General features: G+C 41.4%; 1 long non-coding RNA gene across 1 annotated transcript; it reads left to right on the top strand.

Annotated features, from left to right (window-relative positions):
• The first annotated feature begins 6,269 nt into the window (after positions 1 to 6,269).
• Positions 6,270 to 19,798, top strand: LOC122641601. Its single transcript, XR_006329933.1, has 2 exons — positions 6,270 to 6,568; positions 19,457 to 19,798. It is a non-coding gene; the product is annotated as an uncharacterized LOC122641601 (long non-coding RNA).
• The last annotated feature ends 167 nt before the right edge of the window (positions 19,799 to 19,965 follow it).

The following is a 19,965-nucleotide window of genomic DNA, read 5'->3' as shown; positions in this document are numbered from 1 at the left end:
CCCCAGCTTGGGCCATGAGCTCCCACATGGCTGATGCATGGACAACTTGCTCTGATACCAGACATCCAATCCAAAGGCTCAACCTTCAGGGTGGAGAGGCCCTTCCAAGGTCAAAAGTCAAATTATCGCACACTACCCAACCGATATGGGACTAAACTCCCATCCCATTTTTGGCCATGGAGTGTATTCACTGCATCAACTCCCCCTAGCTTTAGGCCATCAGCCCCCACATAGTCGGTGGACGGATCACCCACTCTGATACCATTTAATGATGTCCAACCCAAAAGCCCGAGCTTTAGGGTGGAGAGACCCTTCTAACTAGGATCTAATCAACTTGAAACCTATTTGCGATAAAGAACTCAAGTGAGTTCATACAAAGCAACATACAAGCATGTATTCTATCCAAGTATATCTTCGAGAATATTCCCTTGTCCATAATAGCAATTGTGTCTTGATAGTAAAGGCCAGCAAAATTTTGAAAACTAATATATTTCAACTCAAAATCATCCTCATAAATTACATCATCATTTTTTATTAAAGAATAATATATCGCAATGGTAAGTTCCAGGTAAAAGTATGGGAAGAGATGTAAAAATGATTTAGGTTTGGGAAAGGAGAATTAACATAGGAGAGCTGTCAATAGAACCATTAAAGTTGTTGGATCTCATGACAAAAACACACAATTTAGAGAGACTTTCCAACTAATATGGGAATGTATCATTCAACTGGTTATCCCAATATCAAACACTTCCAATTCATATAAACTCGGGAATATGACCGATATCTAACCCCTCTAACACACAGGCATGTTGTCCAATAGCTAATTGAGTGGTCCCATTCCAACATGCCTTGCCATTAGCAATTTGGGGTTAATTAATGGTGTCCAACCCAAAACCCGAGCTTCAACGTGGAGAGGCCCTTCCAAAGTCATAAGCCAAACTGCCGCACACTACCCGACTGATGTAGGACTAAACTCCCCTCCCATTCCTGTCCATGGAGTATATTCACTGCATCAATAATGAATTTAAAAAGCAACAAATTACATGGACACGTCCCTCCTACTTTCAAACAGTGGTCAATAGATGCACTCTACATACTCTCAAACTCAATAATAATATGCTTCAAGGAAAAGCTCCAAGATCACTGAGCAGTTGCAAGGAACTGAAGGTGTTAGATATTGGGGACAACAATTGAATGATAACTTCTCATATTGATTCAAATTTCTCTCTGAATTGTAAGTTCTTGTCATGAGATCAAACAAATTTTGTTGTCCCACTGCTCAACTCTCCAAGTTGATTCTTCTTTCCCAAGCCTACATGTCATTGACCTCTCTTTCAATTATTTTACTAGAAATTTATCATTGCAATTTATTCTTCATTCGAAGGTGATGATGTTTGATGAGGACAATTTTGAATTGAATTACATCAGTCTCTCTCAATCTTTCAGCTACTATCAAGACACACTTGCAGTTATGGACAAGAGGCTATACCTGAAAATGCCAGGAATTTTCACCACCTTCACCACCATAGATCTATCCAACAACTTCAAAGGAAGGATTCCATATGCTTTTAGTAGTTTAAAATCACTTAGAGTACTCAATTGGTCAGGAAATAGCCTCATAGGTCAAATTCCATCTTCCTTTCAATCTTGAATGTATCATGTAATAACCTCATAGGAAGTATACCACAAGAGAGCCAATTTAGCACGTCTTCAAATGCTTCTTATGAGGGAAATCCTGAACTATGTGGGTTGGCTTTGTCATGGAAATGTGAAATAATAGATAGAGCATTACCTCTAGTTTCAATGTTCCAACAAAATAATGATTCAACATGTCTACTTGATTGGAAATTTGTCATGATATTGCTTTGGTTTAATGATTGGAGAGGTCATAGGACAACAATTGTTTTGGACAAACAACCAATACTTTACAAGTGCAGCTCAGGTTCACGTATGAGAACCATCTCGTACGCCCCTGAGCCGACGATATGGAATCCACTTTGTGGACCTCACTTTGTGGATTCCATCTCGTCGGCTCAGGGGCGTACGAGATGGTTCTCGTACGTGAACCTAAGGGCGAACTCATACTTTACATGTAATTTGAGAATCAAAGGATCCAAGCAAAAAAAGAGATTAAAGAGGAAACACCACGACAGAGGGAAATGAATCAATGTTAAACATTAGAATAAATGAGATTTGAGTATTATATCAAAACAAAGTGTATCCTCTTTTCTATGTTTCCTCTTTTCTTTATGGTTACATGTTTATATATTCATGTTCAGTTTTGGGCCAAAATTACTTCTCGTCTCTGTAAACTAGTTGTATGCTCTTCTTTTATCACTACTAGTCTTATGCATGCACAAAACACCTTTGTAAGTACCGGATCAAACTGAGAGGGGGGGTGAATCAGTTTCCCCTTTTTTCGTTTCCTGTAAACAACTCGGTCGCTTACAGTCTCACCTCGTACCACCAGAATGTGGCCAGGTCTACCAAGACTATAAACCCACTCTGCAAAACAAGGATTAGTCTCCAACAAAAAACAATAGGCAACAAGACAAGATTTACGTGGTTCACCTCACAGTATGTGAAGGCTACGTCCATGGAGCAATACCCCTCGGGGTTTCGTATATGCCCAGTACTCAACTCAAAATACAGTAAGCCGCCCCTACGGCCAGGATACCCCTTACCCTGCTTCAACCTCTCACCTCAATGAGGGCAAGGACCTCAATCCCAATAAGATAATGGCCTCAGCCTTACAATCAATCAACCCAAATAAATAGATTCAATCACAAACCCTACCCACAACAGATTACACTCTAGGTTCTACCCAATACATTCAAGAACAGGAACTAAACCCAGAACAGAGAAGTTTGTGATCACGTTTACCTTCTCAAAGGCAAACCTCCAACTACAAGTGAATGTTGTGAGATCTTCAATAGCACGAATCAAGCACTCGAATCCATCGCCAACACCAGATCGAAGCTCTCAGTTGATCTCCTTCGCGCCTCTGCTCTCGAACCACGCCAAAACGATGGAACACTACTTCTCTTCGATTTCCTTCTTCTCTAGGGCTCTAAAAGTGCATTTTTGGTCATATTAAGTGGATATATATACTTTCCAATAAATACTCTCTGGACCAATAATAAGAAAATGCAAGCCCAAAAATTTACCTTGGGGCTACACCCCCTAAACCCCCGCAAGACCAACAGAATACTATACCCACAACCATTTGCTGATGACCACCATTGCCAAACCTTGTTGCCAACAATGACAACACTGCCACAAGCACTAACAGCTTCAAGTGTCCATTTTTTCCATTCTTTTTTGGGGGTTGGGGATTAAGCCGTGAGTTATGAGAATTGTTGGAGAACCAGATCTTCCAACCCAACTCACCCTTTACAAAATCTAGTGACTCGGGCAGTCAAACCAGGTCTGGGAGAGTCAAGTTTTTCTATTTTTTCAAATTCAATAAATATAGATAAATAATTAAAAGTAAGAAAAAAAAAAAAAAACTCAAAGCCAAATCAGTTTTGACTGTTTAGTCGATGGGGAAGACAAGATTTTCACTCTACATGCAAATGATTATATTCCATGTTCTAAGGACAATAATTAAAGGGAATGAAGAGGAAATGACTAAACTTAACAAGTTTAGAGCACCTTATGAAAAAATAGTCATTGGTAAAAATACCGAATCACTAATGACTCAAGAAGCTCACAAAAAAAAAAAAAAAAAAAAAAACTCAAGAAGACTCGGAGTCTTGTCACTTGTTGATACTTGTTAGATTTAATATATATTTTATTTTATTTTAAGTTTCAAAATGTTTTGATTGCTTTGTTATGGTGTGGGACCCATGTGATCAAAGAAGTAATTCCAAAGGTTGTAACATTCTATGGGTACTCTAAAGTCTATTTATAGTCACTATCATGAGTAGGAAGGTGGGTCAAGGATATTGAATGAGATTAATTTCTCAATTCATGGCCATAGGTGATGTCTCTCCCTTTATGGGGTATTAAGGCATTTATGGTCCTTAATGGAGAATGACCATTTATGGGGTTTTAAGGCCTTTATGGTCTTAGTGGAGAATGAATGAATTTTAAGGCCATTCATGACCCCTTAGTGGGGAATGACCATGAATTTGGAATTAACCTCCAATTCATGTCCATATTCATGTCCATAAATCTCATTTTTCAATTTGGTCATAAGTGGATGGTTATTCTTAGAAATTCCAAGAGAGTGCAAAGATTGATCTTGGGCCTATATAAACCCAACCAATTGCATTGTAAGATACATCTTTGGATACATGTTCATGCCCATACTTAGCAATCACTAAGAGTATTATTCTCTCTCTCTCTTTTCTTCTAAGTATGTTAGAGGGTTGCTGTGTTGAAGCTCTTGGCTCCTTCAAGTGACTAGAAGGACTGCTTCATCTTCTAGTTGGAGGTTATTTTATCTTGGGGTAGTGGTGCTGAACACTCCTTGGCAGTAGGAGGCATCAATTACCTTAAAGGCAGCACCACAAGTGTGACTCAACCTCAAGCTTGTTCAAGTTATTGCGGGTGTGGTTCTACATCAAATCCAAGCTTTGGTCTTCTCATTTCAGCCAAAGGTCAAGCCTAGTTTCTACTACTCAATCTATTGTATTACAATTTGTATTGTTTCAATTATTTGTAAGAAGTTGTAATACAATTACCCAACAATACTAGCCAGGTTTTCTAGCTTATTGATTTGGTTTTTCGATCCAGATCTTCTACGGCGCGGGCTGCCCTTCCTGCCCTGCTGCACAGACACAAGGCAGTGTGCATTGACCGCCTTACCCCTGCCCGAGCACCTTACCCATGCTGGGGTAAGGCGGTCATTGCATGTGGCCATATTTGTGCGCAACACAGGCAAGACAGGGCAGCGCTCGGTAGAAGATATGTGTAGTTGGTTTTTGTTTGTTTTTTTTTTCTTTTTCTTTTATTTGACTTGGAGACAAGTCTCAAAACTATTTTTTTTAGATGTTCCATCAAGGGGTGGGAACTTATATGCAGGATTGGTAGTCAAGGAGACTTCTTTTTTTAGTAGAAAGCCAAGTCTCAAGACTTGGTTGTTCGACATTGACTCCATGCATGATAATACTTGCGTGTTGAAAAAATGAACACAAAAGTAAATATTGGCCGACATGAAAGCAACCACCATGTAAGCTTCTTTCCATCTTCTGGAAGATCATTTACCAACGGCTTTCTTTGTTATATCATAAAATATATATTTAGATCAATCTACATAAGATACACACAAAGTCGAGTCAATTAATTTTAAAACATTTTCAATGGGTAGATGGATATGTAGTTATTAAAAGTGGGATGAGCGTTGTAGGGAGAAATTATGGGAGTGGGGAAGTGGGTAGTTGGGATAATTTATGTAATTTTTTTTTTTTTGGTGGAAGGCTAATCCATGTAATTGATGAATGAAAAAGTAGAAAGGGATGGGAAAAAATCTTAATTTAATTCTTGAGTTTGTCTTGAGAGAGGATTGGTGGCCTCCCAATTTGAGCCCAGGATGCTCAATTTCGTCCGTAAAACCAAATCTTTATTTTCTTTTATTTTTCTATTTATTTTCTATTTTCTCCTCACCAATATCTGCACACGTAACATGTACTATGCCGAAAAGGGGTCCGATGTTTCAACGAATTTCTGGAGCATGAGGCATAATTTGGTTAACAAATCTATTAAGGGAAAGAAGAGACAATTGCTTATCTCATCGGGTGAGAGAAGAGAATTCCATCATGGAATGCCATGTGACCTCCCTATTGTACGTGTTCGAATGTCCAAAGTATCTTTGGTATTATTCTCAAATTTCCATTCATTCAAACATTGGAACTGATAAATGAAGAGATTCTCTAGTCACCGTCGATGAAGGAAAATTCAATCCTTAAAAAAAAAGGGTCTAATTGAAGTGCCATAAGGAAAGTACATGCTAAAATTAAAGGGAATCTTGTTGAGAACTACGTAAATTCTTGTATACATGCATCTATGCCATGTGTAAGATTCTCAATGGAATCGATGTTGATTTTGATTTCAATGTCTTGAAATTATAAACTGCACTTCTATGTATCCTTGTTTTTTTGGCAGGACACTTCTATGCATCCAAAGCATTAAGAAAAGAGAAGAAAAGGAAGAAGTTTTTCTTTAATCCCATAAACTCAGACGACGGAGATAAACCATCATCATCCTCTCAAGTCTTGGAATACTAATACTTCTATTGATCGATTGTTGCTACTGGGTAGGCATAACCTGCGATGCCACCAATGGTCATGTAGTTGGGCTTGACCTCTCTCATTCATCTCTCTATGGGTCTATCTATTCCAATAGCACCCTCTTCCATCTTCCTCACCTTCGAATGCTCAACTTCTCTGGTAACCATTTTTCAGGACGAATTCCACCACAGATATCACAACTCACGGATTTGGTTTCTCTTGATCTTTCTTCCAACCGTTTTGAGGGCCAAATCCCATCTAAAATCTCACTACTGCTGACCAAGCTGGTTTTCCTTGACCTCTCTGGCTATAGGTTATCCAAATTTTCAATCTTTGTGCACTCCCAACTCGAAATCCCTAACTTGAGAGCATTATTTGTTCATCAAAATCTGTCATCTAGCTTGAGAGAATTGCGTCTTGATGGGGTTGAACTTGTCAGGTCCGAAAAATAGGGATTGGTGTCATCACTTATGATCTACACTCCCCCACCTTCATGTGCTATCAATGAAGAATTGTTCACTTACATGCCCCTTGGATGCATCGATCTCAAGCCTTCGTTTCCTCTCGGAGCTCTACCTTGATTCGAGCGAAGATCTCTCTTCCACGGTACCAAGTTCTTTGGTGAACCTCACTTCTCTGACTGTCCTTAGTCTTTGGTATTGTGGATTCCATGGAGATTTTCTGAGAAATGTTTTCCTTCTACCTAACCTGACGCTGATTCACATATCTTATAATCCTCCCCTCTCAGTTCAGTTGCCTGAATTTCCTGAAGTCAACAACAGTTCTCTTCAATATCTGGGTGCTAGCGGCACAAATTTCTTAACCGCCAGTAAGTTTCTAAGTTCAGTTGTGAATCTCAAGTTTTTGAAAATTTTGTATCTCTATAATTGTAACCTCTCTGGACCAATCCCACCTTGTCTTGCAAACTTTACCCATCTTATCAGTTTGCAACTTTCAAAGAACAGTTTTAGTGGTCAAATTCCTCCATCCTTTTTCATGACTGGGAGCTTTCCCAGTCTTGAGGAACTATGGTTGGACAACAATTTCCTCCAAGGGCCCATCCATTCTTCTTTGTTTTTTCTCCCATCATTGAGTTTGCTGGACTTGTCTCGTAACCAATTCAGTGGAGTAGTCATAAATGATGAGCCGTCTCCTATTCACAACATTTCTTCTTTTTCAAAAATCAAAGGAAGAGCATCTCTGTTACTTCGGCTTGACCTTTCATACAATAGAATCAGCAAATTACCAGATTTCCTTTGGGAACTCAAGGTATTGAGTTATTTAGATGTCTCTAGTACTAGAATTCATGGTTCAATACCCAAATGGATATGGCAAAAGAATTTGTCACGGCTATTCCTTTCTAACAACTCGTTGACTGGTCTGGAATTGCCATTACCTACTAATAATCACTCCTCTGTCCTTGATTTACTTGATCTTAGCTCAAACATGATACAAGAAGAGTGCATCTCAACAGCTTCATGCTTTCCCCAAACATTCAATGAATCGAACAACGGTGAGTTTGTGTCACCTATCTTAGGGAATCTCACGTCCCTTCTCTCCAAAGCCAGGTACTTTTCAATTTCTAACAATAATTTAACTGGCAAAATCCATTTCTCAATCTGCAATGCAACTACTCTCGAATATTTGGATTTGTCCAATAACCAATTGAGTGGCACCATCCCAAAATGCCTTGGCAGCCACAACTTGAGGGCACTAAAGTTCAAGAACAATAAATTAGCTGGGAATATCCCTTTCTCAATTTGCAATGCAAGTAATTTGGATATTTTGGATTTTTCCAATAACCTATTGAGTGGCACCATCCCAACATGCCACAGCAGTAGTAACTTCTTGGTGGTACTAAATTTAGAGGGCAACATATTACATGGTCCTATTCCTCCTATAATATTCAGAAGTGGATGCAGTCTACATACGCTAAAACTCAATAAAAACATGCTTCAAGGACAAGTTTCGAGATCATTGGCTAATTGCAATGACTTGGAAGTGTTAGATATTGGGGACAACCAGTTCAATGGTACCTTCCCATATTGGTTGGAGAATCTCTCTTTTTTTGCTAAAGATCAGCAATGTATTGATATGAAAAAGTAAAAAGATGTGTTACAAAAAGGACTGTAGATCAAGCTAGAACCCTCTCCGTTGATAGACCATTTACCTTCGGCAGAGCCATCAGCAAGTGGTCTAGCCCTGAAGATCAAAAACCCAAAACAAAAAGAGGGTGAAAATCCCACGGCTCAAAAGAGCATGCTAAGTAAATCTGTAATAAGGCCGGCCTAGTGCACCCCAAACTACAACATGAGAAATGAAGGCAGGAGGAGTTTGCCAAGTGTTTGAGATCTTTCTTCTTGCCGCATGGTTTGCTAGGGCATCTGCTGCAACATTAGCTTCCCTATAGCAATGTGTGATTCTCCACTGGATAGAATCAAGGAAAGGAGAAATAGACCACCAGCTTTGCATGAATCTCCATGGGATCTTACAGGAGAGAATAGCCGATACTGTAGCTTCAGAGTCGCTTTCTATCCAAAGCTTGGAGATGCGTAGCTCCCGAGCTTCCTTTATTCCCACCATGAAAGCCGCCATCTCTGCCATGAAATTAGCTCCAACCCCCTGAAAAGAAGTGAAACATCTAATTGTAGAGCCGAGATGGTTTCTGAAAATCCCACCTGCGCCTGCAGATCCTGGCTTTCCCAAAGATGTTTCCACTTCAACTCCAAAATATTTTTTGCTAGTAATTTGGTGATAGGAACCCGCAACTCTAGCAAGGATCAACTCATTCACTGAGTTGATCTTCATCCCTTCAATTCTGGTACAGTCCTAGACTTCTCTAAGGCACAAGTTCACCACCTGAGAATGGGTTCTTTTTAGATTGTCGTATCGCCGTTTGTTACGCTCCAGCCATATCTGGTGACAGATAATAACGATGAAGGGACCCCAGACTTTGGGTAGGGGAATGAACTGGAATTTTCTCAGCCACCAAGAAAATAAAAGTTGGATTGATGGAAACCCGCTCCAGCTTTCATTGAAATAAAATAAAATTTCCCTCCAGATATTGCACAAGAAAGCACAGTTCAACAAAATATGATTTCCAGATTTGCAATCGACCCCGCAAAGCTCACACCTGGAGACCAGAGCTACTGCTCTTTGACATACTTTATCTTCAGTTGGAAGGGCGCCATGCATCAACCGCCATCCAAATACTGAGGCTCGGGGCTGCAAACTTTTGTGCCAAATTGCCCAACCCCATGCAGTAGGCGCAACCTTGATTCTTAAAGCTTCCTAGGCAGACACCACCGTGAAGGAGCCAGAGCTGGTGTGAGCCCAATCATGGTGATCACTCTTGCTGGTATCTGAGATATCCACGTTCTGAATAAGAGAAAAAATGTTTTGCAGGACTGGGACCTTGGTCACCGGTAAGTCCCAAACTCCCTCCATTATAAAATCAGAAACCGCCGCAGAGAGGGAGCATGGAATCAAATAAGGCTGCATAAGGTCTTCCACACTTTGGTTCCCAATCCACTTGTCGTACCAGAAATTATTGGCATGTCCATTGCCCACCATCCAATGTTCTGCTGAACAGACAAAGCCCCAAACCTTGTGAAGCCCAAGGAGAATAGATGAGGTTCCTATAGCTTTTTTAAGGGAGCCATCAGCCTTAACTAATCTCCCTCACATGAAAGCTGCGAAGACCAAGTTTTCTAGCTTTATAGACCATGCTAGTTTAGATAACAGCGCCAGATTAAGATTCCTTAGACGACGGATCCCAAGACCACCTTCTTTTTTTTGGCTTGCATAGACTGTCCCACCTGACTGTAATGGATTTGGTGCTATCAGCCTCACCGGACCAGATGAAGTTTTGAATCCATCTCTCCATAAGCTTCACAATTGAAACTGGCCACAGGTAGACAGAGAAGTTGTGAATCAGGATACTTCCCATTACTGATCGGACAAGCTCAATGCGCCCTGCCATATAGAGAAGGCAACCCCTCCAAGCAGCTAGTCTATTCTTGAATTGATCTACAAGAGGTAAAATCATATCACTATTCACCCTGCCTTTCCTGAGTTGAATCCCCAAGTATCTCGTTGGGAAAGTACAAACAGGGATTTGCAGCTCCAAAAGCAAGCGTTGTTGTCTGGCCGCAGAGATTCTTCCCATGAATACTTTGCTCTTTGCAAGGTTGATTTTTTGGCCCAAGTACAATCCATAGTTGTCGAGGAAGCGCTTCACCCGCTTTACTCCCTTCAAGTCCGCCTTCATAAAAATAAATAAGTCATCAGCATAAAGAAGGTGAGAGGGGGTAAGCACTTGCCGTGGGCCTGGAAGTGCAACGATCCAACCCTTGTGATGAAGCTCCCTGAGACCTCTGCATAAGATCTCTTCAGATAAAATAAAGAGGAGAGGGGAAAGTGGGTCTCCCTAGCGCAGGCCCCTTTCCACCCCAAAAAGCCAATCGGACCACCATTAATCAACATCGAGATTCTTGTAGATAGTAGGATCTGATCCACCCAAGAAATCCACAAGTGTGAGAAGCCGAAAGAGCTGAGAACATCAAAAAGATAGGACCATTCAAGAGTGTCAAATGCTTTTTGAATATCTAGCTTCATGCCCATCCCTCCTCCTCTGCATTTGACAAACATTAAATTAGTAAGCTCAGAAGCCACCCCAATATTTTCAAAGATAATTTTTCCCTTCTGGAAAGCATCCTTCTCAGCCGAAATCAACTTGTGTAGAATAGTAGATAGACGACTAGCCATTATTTTTGGGATTAACTTGAAAAATAAGTTCCCCAAGCATATTGGGTGGAACTGCCCCACCATGTTTGCATTGTCAACTTTTGGAACCAAGCTTAAGAAGTTGTTGTTAATCCCCTTGGTAACCACCCCTTACCTGAAGAAGTTTTGAATACCCTGACAAACATCTCTCCCTACCGTGTCCCAGCAAACTTGGTAGAAAGTTTCCGGGAATCCATCTGGACCTGGAGCACTGGAGGGGTCAAGATCAAACACCACTGCCTTTATCTCGTCGAGTGAGGGAATCTTAGAAAGCATCGCATTGTCAGCATTAGAGACAATGGAAGGGATCACAGAGAGCAAATCGACATTCTTAGTTGAATCACCTCTTTTAAAAAGTGATTCAAAGTGAGCAACCAGACAGGAACCGATATCACCAAGGTTGGTTAGAACCGTTCCGTCTTCATTTTTTATCTCTCGAATTGTATTACGAGCGTGCCTGATTTTAGCTGATAGGTGGAAGAATTTTGAACATCTGTCACCACATTTAACCCTTTTTTCCCTAGCCTTTTTGCTCCACAATTTCTCTTGAAGCATGACCGCCTCATCATAATTTCTTCTGGCTTCCAATTCTTTTTCAAATAACCCCTCTGAAGCTCCTTCAATATCAAATGCACGTTGAGCCGACTCAAGGAGAGCCCTAGTGCGAGAGATGTCGTGATCAATGTGAGGTAAGACTTCTCTCGCCCAACTTATGAGGGGGCCTTTTAAACGCTTTAGTTTACTGGCCACGACAAAAAGGGGGGAACCTTGCACAGGCGCAACCCATGAATTTTGCATGAAGTTTCTAAATTCTCCATGCTCGGACCAAAAATGCCGCATACGGAAAGGTACATTGGGCGGGCGGCTGGGAACCTCACAAGAGATGAGAAGGGGAGAATGGTCTGAGGTTCCCCTGACCATAACACGCTGAACACAACCTGCATACTGCTGCCACCAGAGATCGTTACAAAAACTGTGATCCAAAACTGCTCGAACATTCCCCACTCTTCTATTGTTCGTCCAAGTAAAATTTGCACCAATCGATGGGATTGGCGAGAGCGAAGCTGCATCCACCATAGCTGCAAAATCTTCAGCAGAACCTAGGTTGAATCAGCCAGGACCCCTCTTTTCAAATGAGTACAGACAAGCATTAAAGTCACCAATTACTAGCCAAGGGCGGGCGACCCCTGCTAGCGACACCAAATCTCACCATAACTGACGACACCCTACTCTGAAACAACTTGCATGGACCACAGAGATAAAGCTTGAAGTACCATTCACCTTGACCTGGAGAGAAATCTGTTGATCTGAATCCAAGACAACAATTGGGCGCACCAAACCTTCTTTCCAAAGGAACCAGATGTTCGGAATACCCCCAACTCTGGGATTGGAAATAAGCTCCGCTTTAAACCCCAACTGAGAGAAAAATAGTAAAGGGCATCTTTCTACCCCAATTTTTGGTTCTACCAAACACAGGAAGTGAGGCTTGTGTTCCTTTGCAATCAAACGCAGATGCACACGAGCCCTATCGTTGCCAATCCTTCTCACGTTCCAATAAATACACTTCATGGGAATGCAGAAGAGAGCTCATTTTGGCACCCGTGCACGGCACCCTCTCGCTGAGAGTTGTGAATGGTATTAGCCACCATTCCAACCTCCACATCACACCGACGACGACAAGTCCTAGGGACGATATTTGTTTGCTCAACGTTCCTGTCTCTGATTTGACGGCGATGCTGCACTTGGTAAAGGGAACTTCACCATCAGCTTCCTTCTCTAGGTCATTCGGGGCATGCACAACCACTGCCATGTGACCCTGATCATGGCTGGTGACGGATAACGGGGAGAGAACCACCTCTAAGCGCCCTTCACCTTGAGAGTTCCATCTTAGAGAGCAGACCGGGCTTGGGAGCCTTGGCCTGGTCGCTTCAACTGGTTGGGCTGCTTCCACTTGCTGGGTTGGGGACACATGGGTCGATTGCACCAACCCCACGTCGTCTCGATCAAATTCCTCATTGCAAGAGGACTCTCCAAGAAAAGCATCCTGATTTTGTGGGGAGATAGAGTTTGGTACTCTAGAGGAGTCGTTGTCGAGATCCTCCTGATTATCCTCTCTCAAAGTGGAAGAGTCCAAGATATTCGCAACTGCCTACGGGAATTGCAACACAGTTTCCTTATCCAAATCAACGTCCTAATCAGAAGCATGCTGCACCTCCCCCTCTGCCGGAACTTGTGTTGGCTGCCACCGCTGTCGCCTTCTCAGAGGCAAGACATCCACATACGTTGCCCCCGGGATAGCTCCATCATCAGGCTTCTCCATTTCACGCTGGGGGCAAGCCTCTATTTTGTGACCGTAACAGAGACAACCTGTGCATCGAGAAGGAGGCTCTTCGTAGACGACCGGTTGCTTGAAGACATATAGTTCAGAAGAACCTTCTTGCTCCCTTTCAACATAAACCTCATCCACTCTTGGGCTTGAAACATCAACGTCCACACAAACTCTTGCGAAGTGGCCATAGTAAGAATCTATGGTCTTTCTATCAATGGCAATAGGCCTCCCCATAGCCTTTGCAATTGAAAATAGAATATCTTCATGCCAATATTCTTGCGGCAACATAGGAAATCGAATCCAAGTAAGATGATGTGTGATAGACTGGACATCAACCTTGAAGTCCTTACGCCATTGCTGGAAGCGAAGAATCTGGCCTTCAACACGAGCTGGCCCTCTCCTCCAGATGCTTGTCATATTGTCTGCATTATTGAACCTGAAAACCACAAAGCCCTTGCCAATAGATTTCAATGCCACAGCGTCCTTCAAAGCCCATGCCTTGGCTGCTTTGCGGACTTTTTCCATTATGGTGAAACGAAAGTTAACCCTACCCAATAGAGAAAACTGTAGCTTTTCCAACTGGGCCACGTACGCAGCCTGGGGAAGTTTTATTCTCGTCAGTGTGCCATCTCTCACTGGTGATGGTAGATTTGCTAACTCAGGCAGTTGAGGTTTGGCCACTGCTGCATAGGATCGAGGAGGAATAATAGGCTCCTGTGAGTGCAACAGCACCGGGAAGCCTCGGAAGCCACCCAAATCCGCCACTTTGCCATCGCCAGCCGGCAGGCGATCGTCCATCGTTTCTTTTGTATTGTTATCTCTTGTTTTAGAGCAAAATTGTTTCCCCTCTCCCCAAACTAGTTGTATCCTTTTCTTTTATTACTAGTCTTGTGCCCAGACAAGGCACATGTGATACATACCATTAATTTTTGAAGTGAACCTAATGAGAGTTATAGAAAGAGAGGCAATTTTTAATTAGCTATAGTTTATTTGGTGGTATTATATGGAGTAAGAAATCATAATATTGATCTAACTGTAGTTGGAAAACCGGGTTAACACACACACAATAGGATTAAACCTATTTCTACTCTCCTCTCAACCTTTTTTTCTCCTTACGTACCTCAAAGCCCAACGTAGCTGTCAAACAACAACAAATAGAATAATTTATAGTCAGAGAAACTGAGAAACAACCACACGATTCCATACAAACACATACACATAGAGAGACGTATGGAGAAGAGAGAGAGAGAGATATGCTACATTAGTGATATAGTTCACAACTGGAACATTGTTTAGATGCATTATGAAATCATATGATTTTTAAATTGAGCATTATGAAATATTAAGAGAGAAAGAACGCTAACCGGTGATGTATCTTGGCATGTACCTGTGCTCAGACACAGTGTGGGGCAAAAAAGATCAGTGCTGCCCTGATCCTTTCCACCTTTTCAGGGGACAGTGTCGGTCTTTTCGCTCCTAGCTATGCCTGGGCACAGGTACACGCCAAGGCACAACACCGCTTAGCGTTCCTTTTCCCATAATATTTATTGGGTGAATTCTTTCAAAAACCCATGTTGAGAACGTTCTCAACACAACCCAAATATTTGGACATTGTAAATAAGATGGGGCCAGATTTAATAGGTAGGTAGATCCCAAGATCACCTTATTCTATGTTAAATTTCAGCAAAGATTGAGATTACCAAGTGGTAGAGGGACCTTTAACCCCTCAATTTGCCTGCCCGTCCATTTCTTCAATTTCATCTAATAGAGGGGGCGGAAATGACCACCCTACCCCCTGCCTGAACACACTGCCCGGGTGGGGTCCACCCCCTCTGTCAGATGAAATTGAGAAAATTGATGAGCAGTCAAATTGAGGTGATAATTTTCCATGGTAGAGAAGAATGAAATTAAAGACCATACAGAAGTGATTGGAGTACCGTAAATATGTTTGGACGTAGTGGTGCAACCAGGCCGGGTTGGGCCAAATTTTTTAAAACTCCAATCCCTAGGTCCCCTTGGCTCAACCCAACCCCAGCCCAGCTCAGCTCTAGGTAGGACTGGGATATCACAGCTCAAGTCCAGCCCTATTGGGCTCAACCAAACCCTATCCGGCCCTGATTGACCCTAGCAGCCCCTATTTCTATTATTCTATGGCTAGGCTTGGCCAGGTTAGCCCTGTTTTATTATCGAATGTATGAAATTATAATCTATAAGAATATATTACAGGGCCAGCCCAGGTTAAGGCTGGGGTTAATCGAGGCCTCAGCCCAAGCCCTAACCAGCTTGAAAATCTCAACCCTCGTCCAGCTCGTGGGCTGAAAAGCATAGCCCAGGCTCAGGGTGGGCTTTGGCAGGCTCGGACTTGGCTTCGCTGGGCCAAACTTGCACCCCTACATGGACATACACGAGAATTGGACCTTTTAGCACGGCTCACAACTTTTATCCTCTGTTGCTTCTCAAAAAATACAAGAACAGGATGAGCTCTTAAAAGCTCAAGGGAGAAAGAAGCTCTTCTAGTCTCCAAACACACAATGGTGTGAACTTCAATTCATTAATCAACTGAGTAAAATGCATACAATCCTTGCACTTTTTAAGTAAAGGAGCCCTAATCTCAAGCCGTTACTCTACTAATCCCATAGTTGAGATCAATTAGTGGCCAATCTTTCTTTCATGAAACTTGCTTCTAGAGAGAGGTTGAGATGTTGCACTACTACTGACAAACATGGTGTACCAGTGAGAACTAAGAAGGGACCAATTTTTGCAGATATTTTCTCCCATGCCCCTAGAGATCATTGGCATATTCTGCGCAAATTTTAGACTCAGAAACAACTCCTAGGTCGAGTATCCAACCCCTAAAATACAGTATCTAGAATCATTATATTTCTGTACATAGTGATAAGATGATAGCAGAATCCATACTTCTCAATTCCAAAATAGTCCGAAAATTTTATGACATAATAAACATTTAAAAAGAATCATAACCTCTAAATTTCACATAAAATTATCTGTAAATGTCTAGTTATGATTTTTCGAAGATCGGTTTTCAGTTTGTGATCTCAGTATGTCAGTCCGAATTCCAATATTTTCTTACCCTTTCAAATGAATCAAAACAAACCCAAATTTGGAAGAGACATCCATCTACATGTCATCCACATTCTTTAAAAATTTTCATATCAAAATTCTATGTCTATTGGTAGATACAATCAATCTCCCTTGATCGGATAGATCTATCCACACGGTAGAAAAATCAAACCCTAACATTACCCCCTAGTATGATCAATTATTCTAATGGCCTGCATACTTTAATTACAAATTGAAACCTAATTTATTTGCATATTAATACTTTAATCTTAAATTTTGTCAAAAGTTGTGAATTTTCTCTGGCATGTTAAAACTTATGTTATTTGAAGCTCATCTAAAATGGTAGAAGTTTTTAATCCCACAATCAGAGGGGAGGGTAGATTTTCTCAAAAGTTTAATCAAAAGTATTTGCACAGACAAGAAAGAACCGAAGAGAGAGAGAGAGAGAGCAACAACACCATCAGATAAGTGACAACTTAGTCGGCTAGACCATCACCTCACAAACTATAACTAACTAAAAATTGCCTCTCTTTAAAAATTACCATCAGATAATTTTTAAGATTCTCAGTGGGGCCTGCTGTATACACATGGCCACTACTACGTCGCATGATACGCATAGCAGCGCTCTAGTTACAGCAATTGATAAAAATTCGGTTTTTGAGGTGTGTCATCATCTAAAGCTACCTGGGCGGTCATGTACTTAGTATAAGTTCATTAATTTACAAACAGAACTTGGAAAGAAGAATCCAACTACCAACATGAACAAGTTCACTAGTCTACCAAGGTGGCTTTTCACCAGCCTAACTTATCCAAGTTACTTCCACCATTCAAGCAGCCATCATTGAACCCTCAATAACAGTAATTGGAGGGGATTTTAATCCTCTTCAATTCCCTAAAAGTATGCAGTGTGGCAGTGCCAAGTGGAGATGTCGACAACTAGAGTTCGAACATCCAATTGAGTTTGAGAAGAAAGAAAAAATAAAAAACAAAAGTTAATGAGTTTGGAACGTTGAATGTCCGAGCTGCCAGGTGTCGACATCTCCACTTAACACTGTCGCACTGCACACTTTTAGGTCGACTTCTCCACCTACTTCTCTTTGACTTGCAGTTAAAAAATACAACTGAGAATCTTTGAAATTTTGAATCCAAAGAAGTCCTTCATGATTGCATGACCAAAAATTTATGACATGAATAACCTAAACTGTCCCCAATCAAATATCAAAAATAAAAAATCAGTTTATGTACATATAAAATTCTTCAATTCAAATTGACCTTTGAATATATAGACATTAAATGATGGCCATTGCCTCACATAATAATATTCTACTGGACCACCAGTTTCCTGTTAGATTTAATATCAGTCAGAATAGGGCCCAATCAAAAAAATAAAAAATAAAAAAACCCCCCTCATACATGAGTGTATGCATTAAGCTCTTCAAGATTTTCCTTAGGCTTGCTTAGTCCATAAGACTTACCATACAGTCACCATCATTGGTCCTTTCCATGGAAAATGGACCAAGAATAGAACAATATGATTTGAAAAAAATTGCACATACATATATGGTCAGTCCTCACAACATCAACAAGCTTTGGGGATCCAGATCTCCTATGGCCCAGCTGCCCATAGCAGCCTGTGCAACGTAACAGGGCCGCATGCATAATGACCGCCTTACCCCCCACTCGGGCAAGGTGCTGGGCAGGGGGTAAGGTGATCATTGTGCGCGCAGCCCAGTCTGCGCCGCACAGGCTGCTACGGGCAGCTGAGCCATAGACGATACGCATTGCAAGCTTTGGTCAAATCTGGTGTTTTAGGGAAAGCAACTGGTCAGGTTTGGCCATTGGGTTTGGCTTTTTCTAAAATTCTAATCCTATTAGGTCACACTACAGCCATATCAGAAGTGTTTAAAAATGAGTGTTAGGTTTCATATAGTTACAAGACTAGACCAGTCTCTGATTAGAAAAAAAAGAAAAATGCACTTGCATAGTAGGAGTTCAGTCCTATCATGTAGTCACCATCGTTGGGCCTCTCCATGAAAAATGGACTATGAACAGAACGGTCTCTGATTTGAATAAAATGCACATGCATAGAAAGTTCACTCCTCACAACATCAACTAGTTTTGGTCAAATTTGGCCAACCTTTTAAGGAAAGTGGTCAGGATTTTCTTTGGGGGTGGGTTTTACTATTACCAATGTGATCTTGATTGGTATTTCATTGAATTCTAACTCTCTGGTCACTCCACATCCAGACCAGAAGTGTTTATAAGAGTGACTTTAAGGTGTTTAAGAAAAGTCCTGTGAGAGTGAGGTCCTTCTATCTTGTATCTATAAGTATGAAGCGCTGAGGGCTCTCTCATCAATCATTTTACAAACCAAACTTCTTCTTCCTTTCTTAATCGTCATTCCTTTAGTTCCTTTGAAGGCATAGAATAGAAATATGTCCTGGTGGTTTTTTCTCATCTTCTTGTTGTCTCTGTTTCAAACTTGTTTTTCTTCTCCCCAATTTTTATGTCTTCATGATGAGATGTATGCTTTGCTGCAACTGAAGCAAAACCACTATCATGATGTGGATCCAAAATCTGACTACAATCCTCTCAAGTCTTGGAATAAGCCCAACAATACTGATTGCTGCCACTGGGAAGGCATCACCTGTGATGGCACCACTGGTCATGTAGTTGGCCTTGACCTCTCTCATTCATCACTCAATGGTTCTATCCGTTCCAATAGCACTCTCTTCCATCTTCATCACCTTCAAACGCTAAACCTCTCAGGTAATGCTTTCAACTATTTTGCTCCATCTGGGTTTGACAGACTCTCCAGGTTAATGCATCTCAACCTTTCTGGTAACCTTTTTACAGGAGAAATCCCATCACAAATTTCACAACTCTCAGATTTGGTTTCTCTTGATCTTTCTTTGAATGATTTTCAGGGCCAAATCCCATCTGAAATCTCACAGGGGCTGACCAAGCTAGTCTACATTGACCTCTCTAGCGTCAATTTTTCTTTCTTTTCTAATGGCTACGATGAAAGCGGGTTTTCATCCCATCTTGAAATCCCTAATTTGAGAGCATTTATTAAAAACCTATCTAGCTTGAGAGAATTGCGTCTTGATGGGGTGGATTTGTCGGCTAAAAAGAATAGGTATTGGTGTCATCACTTGTCATCTGCACTCCCTAATCTTCATGTGCTGTCAATGAGGAATTGTTCACTTACAGGTCCCTTGGATGCATCCATCTCAAGCCTTCGTTTCCTCTCGGAGCTCTACCTTGACTTGAACCAAAATCTCACTTCCACAGTACCAACTTCTTTGGTAAACCTCACTTCTTTGACTGTCCTTAGTCTCCACTATTGTGGATTCCACGGAGATTTTCCAGGCAACGTTTTCCTTCAACCTAATCTCACACACATTGACTTAACTTTCAATCCTCTGCTCTCAATACCACAGTTGCCTGAATTCCCTGATCAAGTCAACTATGCCCTTCAATATTTGGGTGCTGGTTACACGCAATTTCAAGGGAAATTGCCAAGTTCAATTGGGA

Source organism: Telopea speciosissima, chromosome 10 (genome assembly GCF_018873765.1).
Source record: "Telopea speciosissima isolate NSW1024214 ecotype Mountain lineage chromosome 10, Tspe_v1, whole genome shotgun sequence".
NCBI classification, from domain to species: Eukaryota; Viridiplantae; Streptophyta; class Magnoliopsida; order Proteales; family Proteaceae; genus Telopea; species Telopea speciosissima.
The sequence above is the reverse complement of the archived record's forward strand: the minus strand, read 5'-3'. Positions and strand labels throughout refer to the sequence as shown.